This window comes from Triticum aestivum, chromosome 5B, assembly GCF_018294505.1.
Source record: "Triticum aestivum cultivar Chinese Spring chromosome 5B, IWGSC CS RefSeq v2.1, whole genome shotgun sequence".
Classification (NCBI taxonomy): Eukaryota; Viridiplantae; Streptophyta; class Magnoliopsida; order Poales; family Poaceae; genus Triticum; species Triticum aestivum.
This window is the reverse complement of record NC_057807.1, coordinates 18,955,786-18,967,448: the sequence shown is the minus strand read 5'-3', so window position 1 is coordinate 18,967,448 and position 11,663 is coordinate 18,955,786. Positions and strand designations below refer to the sequence as shown.

General features: G+C 46.2%; 1 pseudogene; it reads left to right on the top strand.

Annotated features, from left to right (window-relative positions):
• The first annotated feature begins 818 nt into the window (after positions 1-818).
• LOC123114561 (disease resistance protein Pik-2-like) lies at positions 819-3,314 on the top strand (annotated as a pseudogene).
• Positions 3,315-11,663: the final 8,349 nt, after the last annotated feature.

Sequence of the window (11,663 nt, the reverse complement as noted above, 5' to 3'; positions counted from 1 at the left end):
GTTATGAAGTATGGTACTCCCTCCGTTTTTATTTACTCTGCATATTAGAGTTGACTGAAGTCAAACTTCGTAAAGTTTGACCAAGTTTATAAAAAACAATATAGACATTTATCATAATAAATCTATATGATGTGAAAGTACATTCAATAATAAATCCAATGTTGTTGATTTTTTATTGTGTATCTTAATATTTTTGTTTATAAACTTGGTCAAAGTTTGTAAAGCTTGACTTTGACCAAAGCTAATATGCAAACTAAATAAAAACGGAGGGAGTATAAAGCATTTAGAGTTGAATTCATGTTGAAAAGAAATTTTAAATGATAGTCTAGTTTTTAAGTACAAAACTGAAAGTTGAATTTTGAGTATTCGCTAAAACGGAGGAGGCATGATTCTGGTTAGATTCAGACCCTCAGCGTGCACATGTGCTTTACTCCCTCCGTCTAGGTGTATAAGTCATCTTAGAATGTGCATCGCGACCAAGGCGGAGGGGAAAACGAGAGACTTTAATGCTTTTTTCTAGTTAATAGCATTGCATGCAGCGAATTAACCACTGCATGTCATGTTTGATAGTTTCAAGTCATTGAAAGCATGCACAACCCACATCTCTTATTGGTTGATATGTCACAAAACAAGAAAAGAGGAGAGAGTTAATGTACCGTGCGTAAGTGTTTTAGGATTATTTGGTTTTTGTAAGGTGACTTACACACCTAGACGGAGGGAGTAGCAAAACCGTAAAAGAAACAAAAAAGAATGGCGTATAGCGTTGTGGCTGTTGCAAGTCAACTCTCTCCCGGCTCGTCTTCCCCGGCCGCCACCATCCTCACCTCCCCCTCCAGATTCGGCTGCGCCAAGATCTCTCGATGGCGGGGGTCAGCGCGGGGACGGGGGCGATGAGCTCCCTCCTCGGCAAGCTCTCCGCCTTGCTCACCGACGAGTACAAGCTTCTCAAGGGCATCCGCAAGGAGATCCAGTTCCTGGAGCGCGAGCTTGGCAGGATGCGAGCCTATCTGCACATACTGGCGGACATGGACAAGCTCGACAACCTGACCAAGAAGCGGAGAGACAGCTTGCGCGACCTCAGCTATGAGATGGAGGACTGCATCGACCGTTTCATGGACCGGCTTGGCACCGGCGACGCCAGGCGAGGGTTCATGAGGACGACCGCGCGCCGGCTCAGGACGATTTGGGCGCGCCATGACATCGCGACCCTCATCAGGGACCTCAAAGCTCGGGTCTTGCAGGAGACCGAGCTGCATGACAGGTACAGTACAATCTTTCGTTATCTCTGCAAGACGTTCAGACCAATAAGTTATTTTTTCTGCTTGTTTGTGGAAAATGACAGGTACAAGCTTGATGAAGGTTATTACAGTGCAACGAGGCCAGTTCAAATAGATCCCCGGATGACCGTGCTCCACGAGGAGGTCAAGGGCTTGGTGGCCATGGACGCCCCAGTGAAGCATATTTCTGCATTGCTGATGGATCAGAGTATGGAGCTGAAAGTGGTACCGATTGTCGGGCCTAGAGGCTTGAGGAAGTCGACCCTTGCAATGGAGGTCTATCGCAAGATTGGGAGGGACTTCCGTTGCCGAGCTTCCGTGTCAGTGTCACGCGCTCTTGATCTGGAGAAGTTCCTCAAGGATATCTTGTCTCAAATTGATGAGTCTAGAGAATGTTAGCCAGAGGGTTCAGACATACAGCAACTTATCCGTAAAACCACACAATTCTTGACCGGAAAGAGGTACTCGTGCATTGTTTTGTTTTTTCCATACTTAACACTAATTATTTCTTATGCTTAGGCCGGAAAGAATTGATTTATTTGAATGTCTAGCTTAATTATTTCCTATACTTAGACTTGGAAAATTTAATTTATTTTAAATGGCTAGCTTTGACCGGGGAATATTCAGTATGTTTAACCTTAACTATTTCCAATAGTTTGATTGGTGCCAAAAGAAATTACTGAAACATTAAGTAGGAAACACTTGCGTATTTGGTTGGATATATCAAAATATTTGCTGGTGCAAGTAGTGGTAGGAAAATGCTTAACAATGCACAATGTTCAATGTAGGTACTTCATTGTTATTGATGACATATGGAAAGAACACGATTGGAAATTGGTCAAGCCAGCATTTCCCGAGAATAATAATGGTAGCAGAATAATTGCTACTACACGCATCACTGGTTTAGATAATTTGTGCTGTTCCAGGTCCGGTGGTCTACCCTACCAAATGGCACCTCTAGATGATGTTGGTTCTCGAAGATTGTTCTTTAAGAGAATTTTCAGCTCAGATGATCCCTGTCCCGCAGAACTGGAAGAAGTTTCTACTACGATCTTAAAAAAATGCGGTGGTCTACCATTGGCTATAATTACATTGGCAAGTTTGCTTGTCAACAAGACACATAACAACGATGAATGGGAGAGACTACAAGAGTCCATTGGTACTGGTTCTTCGCTTGATAACAATGAGACCTTCAAAGGGATGAGACACATATTGTTACTTAGTTATTTGGATCTTCCGCGCCACCTGAAGACTTGTTTATTATACTTGTGTATATATCCAGAGGACTATGAAATTGAATGTGAAGAATTGAAATGGAAATGGATGGCCGAAGGATTCATTGCTACGTAATGGGGACGTTTGGATCAAGTAGCGGAGAATTGTTTGAATGAACTTGTTAATAGGAATATGATTCAGCCAGTTCATGTTGGGTATGATGGTTCCGTGAAACGTTGTCGGGTCCATGATACGGTGCTTGATCTCGTCATATCTTTATCTGATGAAGAGAACTTTGCTACCGTTTTACATGGACGTATTTGCAATTCATTTTCAAGCAAGATTCATCGTCTGTCAATGCAATCTAGTGCCAAAGAGCAGGGTGAGGCGGTCCATGCAATCACAGAAACCAAGTCACATGTTCGCTCACTGACTATGTTTGGGCAAGTTAAGCAGATATGCCACCTCGTGGACTTTCATGCTTTGCGGGTGTTGGATCTCGTACGATGTGAATGGTTGGAAAACAAGCATGTAAAAAATATAGAAAGTTCATGCCAGCTTAGGTATTTGCAACTTAGCAGTTTTAAAATCACAGAGCTTCCTGGGGAAATCGGAAAGCTGCAGCACTTAGAGACTCTTGATATGAGAGGATGTTATTATCTTCCAAGACTGCCATCAACTGTTATGCAATTGCAAAAATTGGTGCGCCTACTTGTGAGCCGTCGAACAGAGTTGCCTGCAAGTGAGTTTGGGAGTATGCAAGCCTTGCAGGAGTTGGAGAAGTTAAATATCTGGAACAATGACAAGATTGCAAATACATGAAATGTACGATATAAAAGTTATACCCGGAGCCCTTCAGGTTCGTGGGCCGCACGGGGGGCTCGATCTGCTGGTCCACCAATGGTCAATGCAACAATGTGGCGCTCCACCTCAACGAGAGCACCGGCGAGTTCTCCTACTTGAGGCTGCCCAGCCAAGCCGACACCAACAAGAATCCATTGTATAACTGCAGGGGGAACCTCTGGGCCATTGGCACTATGCACCTCGTCCGGATAGTTGGGAATGATCTCGAGGTACTCCGATATGCCCATAGTAGATCGGATGGATCCAACTTAAAGACACGCGAACGTAGACGAACGACGACTAGATCCGAGCAAATCCCCAAAGATAGACCCATCGGAGACATACCTCCACACGCTCACCAACAAGGCTAGACGCACTACCGGGGCGGGGGCTAGGAGGAGAGAACCTTATTCTATTTTTAGGGAGCCACCGCCGTCTCATCTTACTGAGTAGCACACAAACCCTAACAAAACTCAAAAAAAAAAACGTCAAAAAATGGAGCCCTCCCGTCGGCAAGGGTCGGGATACACCGCGCCCCCATGGCTCTAAGGCAACCGGAGACGAGGCCAGCCGACAAGGGCGCCGGTAGGAGAGGGAGGAAGCCTAACTTTTCTTGGGACTTTTCATGTTTATAAGTGCATTTAATGCCATACCAAGTATGAATGGCAGCACTAATCATGTACTCCCTCTCTCTCATTTTACAAGCTGTGCGCATATCCCTAGGTCGTCAATTTGATCAACCTAATACAAGTAATATATTACAAAAAATATACCAATATAAACTTTAGATGTTCTATTTTCAAAAGACATAATTTTTGTGTTATATAGTTTATATTAGGGTGATCAAATTGGCAACCTAGGTATACGCGTAGGACTTGTAAACTGAGACAGAGGGAGTAATCAACATGCAATTAATATGCAACCGAATACTATCAGTAGAAATCCAATGACAATCGGATTATATATTGAAAGTCTACGCGGTTGATGAGGTCATCCATAGTCTTTAACCAATGGCTACCTAGGCTAAACCGCCAGCAGCAAAGGTTATATCGCATGCAAGTAGTGCATAGGCATAGGCCTGTCAACGAGCCGAACTCGAGCGAACACAGGCGGGCTCGGCTTGAGCTTGGTAGAAGTTTGAGTCGAGCTCGAACGAGCCCAAGTTGACCTTCGAGCTACACATTAGGCTTGAGTTTGGCTTGTTAAGACTTCGAGCCGAGCTCGAATCGAGCTTTTAACAAGCCGAACTCAAACGGTTTGTCAAGCCTGAACATATAGCTAAATATAGCAATGAAAAAAAAATAAACTGCGATCAGGCATTCTTTTTGCTCTTTTTTTCTTCATGTGGTGGATCTGAGCTACCGTGTCGTTAGTGTAGCACTTGGCTACATGGACATGGACTAGTTTTGGACGTCGCAAAAGACAAGCTGCACGACCTAGATTTAGCCAATGTTCCTACAAAATGCGCATAGTTTAGCGATGCGTGCTCCATCGCATGTGTTTGACCCAGCTTTGCCGAATTGTTCGAGCTCGAGCTCGAATGGCTTGCGAGCTACATGTTAGGCTTGAGTTTGGCTTGTTAAGACTTCGAGCCGAGCTCGAATCGAGCTTTTAACAAGCCGAACTCAAACAGTTTGTCGAGCCCGAACTTTTTTGACAGCCCTACATAGGCATATGCGAGCCACGGGGACATGCACACGCCGGCGTAGCTGTGTTCATCAGTGTTCACGCACCCAAGAAGCAGCAGCAGCGCGTGCGGCTTGCACGCCGGACAGGGTAGCAGTAGCTCCCACAGCATGGTACGAAGCGTGAGGGAACGAGCTAGAGGCGGAAACGGGGTCAGTACGTCTTGCCTTGCCGATATATACAGCTGGTGTTTAACCCTGCAGCGTATCCCATTCCCACCGGAGTCTGGAAAAGGGACGTGCCATCGTCGTTCCCAATCCTTTCTTGAAACCCGAGGGATGTCCTTGAGGCATTTATTTATTTAGGACAGTATAACTGAGCCTAAAGTGAGCCTTCTCAGCGTTTTGCATTTTTGGCCGTCCGTTTTGACGATCTAAACTTTTTTGGCCGTCAGATATGATATATACAGCCACCTCCAGCGCACTTTTTAATCGATGGCCCAGCTGTCTTAATGGGCTGCTGCTCCAGAGGCCGAAACCATGCCCTGTGGGAAAGTGGGCCTGTTTTCTCAGCCCACAGGGGGTCCAAGACGATATATTGCTGGCTCGTGGCTCATAAAAAAAACTGCTCGCGGATCCAGCCGAGGCGTCGATCAGATATCCTGGCCATCGTCTCGTCGTCCCCAATCCTTTCTTGAAACCCGAGGGATGTTCCTTGAGGCATACGGTAGTAGTATCAGGACACATAAAACATCGCGTCTTAGGGCAGGCTATTATATTAAATAAACACAAAGAAACGAAACAAGAAACAAATATGGGAGGGGAATCGAGGTGTACACGGCAGCGCAGGCGGATCGCTGGGACGTGCCGGGGCGCCGTAGACTCGCAACCGCCGACCAGCATCCTCGACTTGGCCGACGATCTACTCGATCACATCCTACTTGGAGTCGAGACGCCCGTGAGCCTCATCCGTGCTGCGGCCACGTGCAAGCCGTGGCGCTGCGTGATCGCTGGCGACGGCTTCCTCCGTCGCTTCGGCAGCTTCAATGGGCCGCATATACTCGGACACTATTATTACTGGGAATGCTTAAGGCCGGCCTTCGTCCCCCTCGCTGTGCCGGCGGCGGGGAAGCCTGCCATTGACACGAGTGACCGCGCCTCCCTCGACTTCCTTCCCAATAAATATTCCTGCCCGGTACGTCCGGTGCTCCGGGATAGCCGTGGTGGCCTTCTTGCCTTTGGACGCTTGGGCTTTCACGTCATTGTATGCAGCCCCTGGACAAGGCAGCACAGGGAAATCTACACGGCGTCGTGCTCTTCGTTTATGCCAGGGGTAGGAAAAAGTACCGTACAGTTTCAATGTCTCGGCGTGTTTCTGCTCGACGCTGACCGCAGCGAGACAGAGGCCTGCTACACTATCGTAACGACGACATCAAAGCTGTGCAAGCATGTTACTTCTCAGCAAGAGATAACAGTTGGCTCTCCTTGAGCCCCAAGGTGATTGGTGACATCATTCCGGGACTCAATGTCTACCCGGAGCCTTTCAGGTTCGTGGGCCGCGCGGGGGGCTCGATCTGCTGGTCCACCGATGGTCAATGCAACAATGTGGTGCTCCACCTCGACGAGAGCACCGGCGAGTTCTCCTACTTGAGGCTGCCCAGCCAAGCCGACACCAACAAGAATCCATTGTATTACTGCAGGGGGAACCTCTGGGTCATTGGCACTATGCACCTCGTCCGCATAGTTGGGAATGACCTCGAGGTACTCCGATATGCCCATAGTAGTGGGAGGGTATGCATCGTGGATAGGAGAATCATCTTTTCCCGCCAGATGACCAGCAACATCGTCCAGTGTAGGCCCAATGCTAGGCAGGCCCGGTCATGGTATTTCTCGCATACGGCGCATGAGGCAGCGTCTCCAGGGTGCGTTGTGCTGTGTGACAACGAATGTGGTGTTGAGTACATCTGGAGGTTCTCCGTCGACACCCAGAACATGAAGCAGCGGTGCATATGCACAAGTTGAATAGGAGCGCTAGTTGGGTGTTCCCGTACGAGCTCCCGTGGCCTCCAACTATCAGCGCATGCTTGTGTGATGACGCCACGCAGGAGTAGGCCGACAATAATCCTTGATATGCTGTTATTCATTTTGCTTGAAATCCATATTGGTTCAATTAATATAATGAGTTTCAGGTCTGACCCAAAAGAAGTACGTACGTGTCTCTATTTCTAATGGAGCAGTTGGTAGTCTCGCTTCCAGGGTTTTTTTCGTCCCACCACTTTCGTCCGGGTTTTTTCGTAGGTTAACCGTCGTAGATTTTTTTCGATGCTGGTTTCTTATTCACCGGTTTATTTACCCCTCAGCTCTTTCCTTGCAAATCAACACTTTCCAAACGTGCACGCAATCACGGATCTAAATTTACTAACTTATCCAAATCAACCGATACCTTCCATTATTGCAAATTTCTTTAGGAAACAAACAATAGATTTTAAGGAAACAAATAAAAGGTTTTAAAGACGCTTCTAAATTAATTAACCTTACCTTAAATCACTCAATCACTTTAATTAAAAAAAAATTTCTTTCCTAACTGCATCCCGCTTAGTGTGCACATAATAATCCGAAGTAATTAGAGTCACATGATTGAATCCATTTATTTAGAGCGACATGATTGCATTCCGGGATGGAGGCCATGATTTCGTCGAGGTCGTTGCTGCCTCCTACACTCAGGGTGTGTCGCCGAGATCGAGGCGAGCATGAGGAGCTGTGGCCACCGCCATGGTCACCCCATCGCAGGGGATGGAGCACGCCGTCGGCCTACAGCTTGTGGAGATCACTGTTGCTCTTCAGGTCGCGTGGAGACCGGATCTTGCCGATGTGTCCCTCCCCGGCGACCTCCTCTTCGCCCGGTTGGCCGGCATGGATCTCGCCACTACTGCCCTCAACTTCTCTGCCTCGAGCTCGACGGTCAGCCACCATGGATCCCCCAGCTGGAGGGTCACGTGAACCAGCCGTCCTCCCATGCTGCAGCGGCGAGAAGGTGACATGGCTCTCCGTACACGAAGAGTGGAGTTCGGTCAATTACTTATATACTTGGCCTCTACTGCTGATCCATGTACATGGAGAAGAACAGACAACCGTTCATTCATACTTCGTTCCACTCCTTTGCGCTACATTACTGGAGGCGACATTTTCCTATCTCTCTATGTTGTAACAAGCCTGCTGCCTGCATAGTTAATGGATTTTTTTATTTAAATTTATCGCTGCTTAGTGCTTTGTTGCAATTGTTCACCCAAGATTCTTATATATAATCTGAGCGTATGTAGGCATACTTAGCTTTGCTATTCCATTTTTTCTGGCGCATAGAAATAAGAGTATTATCCAGGTTAGGTATTCAATTGAGTATGGTATTTGGATTGCTATCAGAATGTCTTTTCTATGCATGTGATTTCTCACATCTAGTTATAATATTTGTGAAGACGTGCATTGCACGTGCACTTGGAAGCGGGCCCGTGGCCCGCGCTGGACGACGTCGACGCCGACCCGAGCCACCTCGTCCGCGTATTCTTGGAGCTGTGGCTGGTCAATTTACATGAAATTAATTCCCTCAGTTCTGGTGGCAAATATAATACACATAATCCATATTGTTATGCACTAGCGTGTATGTGTGAAATAGATGGATTATGGTCCCGTATCCAATAAGATGGATGTGTGTGTGTGTTAGAGAGAGAGAGGGAGAGGGGGATAGAGAGTGAGGAAGAGGGAGGGAGAGTGTGTGTCTGTGTGTGTGAGGATTTGATGGTAAAAAAGGTCGCAAATGACGTAATATTAAACTCTTAAAGTTAATGTGGCCCCGTTGCAACGCACGGGTGTTCTTCTAGTATCCCTAGTTCCTTCTTACCCGATTATTTAATAACTTTGCAGTCCACGTTTGAATTTTGTAGTCCAAAGCAATGAGTATATTGAGCTAAAAAATCATTCTGTGGAAACATTAAATGAATATATATTATCTATGTATTCTTTTTTTTAACACAGTACAGACGCAAGCGCTCATATACACGCGCATACACTCACCCATATGAACGCACACACGTACACCCTACCCCTATGAGCAACTCTGAAAGACTGAGCCGGCATATCATCTTGAAATTTACGAAGTTACCGTAGGCACCTCGCCGTCGACGGAAACGTCTCCTCCCACTGAATGCGTATCGCCGGAAATCCTGAAATACATCCAGGAGTAAAAGCGAGCACCAGGACTTGAACCCTGATGGACTGGGGATACCACGGTCCCTCTAACCATCCAACCATATGTTGGTTCTTTATTATCTATGTATTCAAGGGCTCTTTTACATTACAATTTACTAGTCCTATAGGTTAGTAGTATTGATTCATCCAGACCGTCCATTATGTTTTTGCGGGAAAATGCCAAAAGTTTTTTTTTCTCAAAAAAATCTTCTGGCATTTCCCCGCAAAAACATAAAAAACTTCTGGTATTTAAAGTGAGAGAAAGAGAGTCAAACACTGCAAACAAGTTTTTGGTTTGATCGTTGGTTGCATGAGTGTGCCCCTAAAGAGATCGTTCCTTCCCTGTTCGCTATTCCTTGACGCAAAAGTCTCACTGTTTTTAAAGCTCTTTGCAATAATTGTTGGATACAGACCTTAATTTGGAAATTTATATTTGACTGATCAAATTCGTGAATTTGTTGACCAATGGATCTCTCTTCATGATGTGCATCTTGACCCGGCTACTCGTGATGCCATCGCATGGACGGCTTCTGCAAATGGTATCTACTCTGCAGCTTCATCTTATAGGTTGCAATTTGAAGGTGCATCGAATTCTTTCGAGGCACACAAGATTTGGGAGTCCAAAGTTGAGCCAAAGTGCAAGTTGTTCATTTTGGCTCCTCCTTCACCGGAAAGCACTAACCACGGATCGTCTTGCTGTCCGTGGTTGGCCTCACAGGAGGTTTGCTGTCTGTGCAACATTGAATTTGAAACAAACGATCATGTTTCTTGGTGATGCCTTTTTGTTTGGAGAGTTTGGGGTATCGTTGTTGACTGGTCTTCGATCATGGCAAGCTCGGCCCCGGGTTTTTCCACGCTTGAGGACTGGTGGAACAGAAATATTGAGGCTTTGGACTCGTCAAGGCGGAAGCATTTTGGCAAGGTGCTTATTTATGTGTTGTGCCATGTATGAAAGGAGAGGAACCAGAGGCTTTTCCAGAATGTCTCTTTACACGTGTTAGATGTTGCTTAGCTCGTCAGGGAGGATCTTGTCCAGTTGGTTTAGCTATGGCAAATTGCATGTAATTTCTAGGGCCTTTTTGATCTTGTAAATATTTTATGTACACTTTTTTTGTTTTTCCCTATCTTTATGAAATTTGGCAGAGCGCCTGTCATTTATTGTCAGAAAGAGAATGGAGGAGCAACATTGAAAATGCTGGACTTAGAGCAGGGCGCCCCATACCCGCCTCAAACGCCCGGGAGGCCCACTAACCGATCATAAAAAAGCGACCCAGATGGGCTCCTCAATCGGGTTTCAACGCTTGATCTGACCGACGTTGGGCTGGATGTGAGTGGTGCCGGTCACCACGGGCATTTGAGGCCGGTTTGAGGCACTTGGGTTGCTTGAGGCGCCTACCTGTTGATGCTCGTACCCCTTGCACCGGCTTCGCCGAGCTGGAGCATAGATCTCAGTGGACGGATGCACCATGGGAGGCGTCTTATATCCACGCACCCAACGCGGAGCCTAGAGTAGAACGCCCTTCAACGTCGATGACAGAGGTGAAGACACATTATTTTGATTATGTACCTCGTACGAGGCATCCTTTTTGACCCCCTAAGTGAGATTGTCGGTATTTTCACCTCATATGAACTCTCGGTTACCGGCTTCTCTTTTTTACTCACTTCATTATGTCATCCTACCAAATGAATCAATTTTTCATGGTCATTCGCTTGGACGGATCGATTTGCCAGGACGATGAAGATACAATGAGAAATGTACTGTCATACCGCTACTGCTCCCTTGCTTGCTTGCACTATGGTGCGAGAGGTGGAGGGGAAGCCAAACACGCACTAGTAGAAAAACACCAAGTAGTCCCAGTTCGTAAGGGCCTTTAGTCCCGGTTCATGAACCGGGACTAATGGGTCGTTACAAATACCTCCACCCATTAGTCTCGGTTCAAACACGAACCGGGACAGATGTGCCTCCACGTGGCCGGTCCGCCGAGCCCAGTCAGGTGCCACCAACCGGGACCAAAAGTCCATGTTTTTTTTACAAAAGTGGCTGCTTTAGGAGTTTTGGGGGTTATTTTTAGGTTGTTATTAGCTAGCTAATAGAGAGAAGTGTCCTCTCTTATATCTTTGTCCTTGGTTTATCAATGCTGCTGCTATGTTCATTTTCACCCGCTGATATAACATGCTCATGCACGCTCGCCTCATACATACTCATATATAATAAGAAGTCCTACTAATATCATGCATCATCATACAACTTCTACTCGTTATTAATAATAAGTCATACAATCATCATCCTCATAGTCATCGAACCCAACCCTACATAATAGTTCTTAGCACATGATCATCAGTATCAGGTAGGACCTAAACACCCTTAAGGTAAAATAGCATAAAACAATATAGACCCCGACTCTCCATTATGAAGAATGGCGATCAACCTGTTTCCAATTCTTGCCCTTCGCTGCTTGTT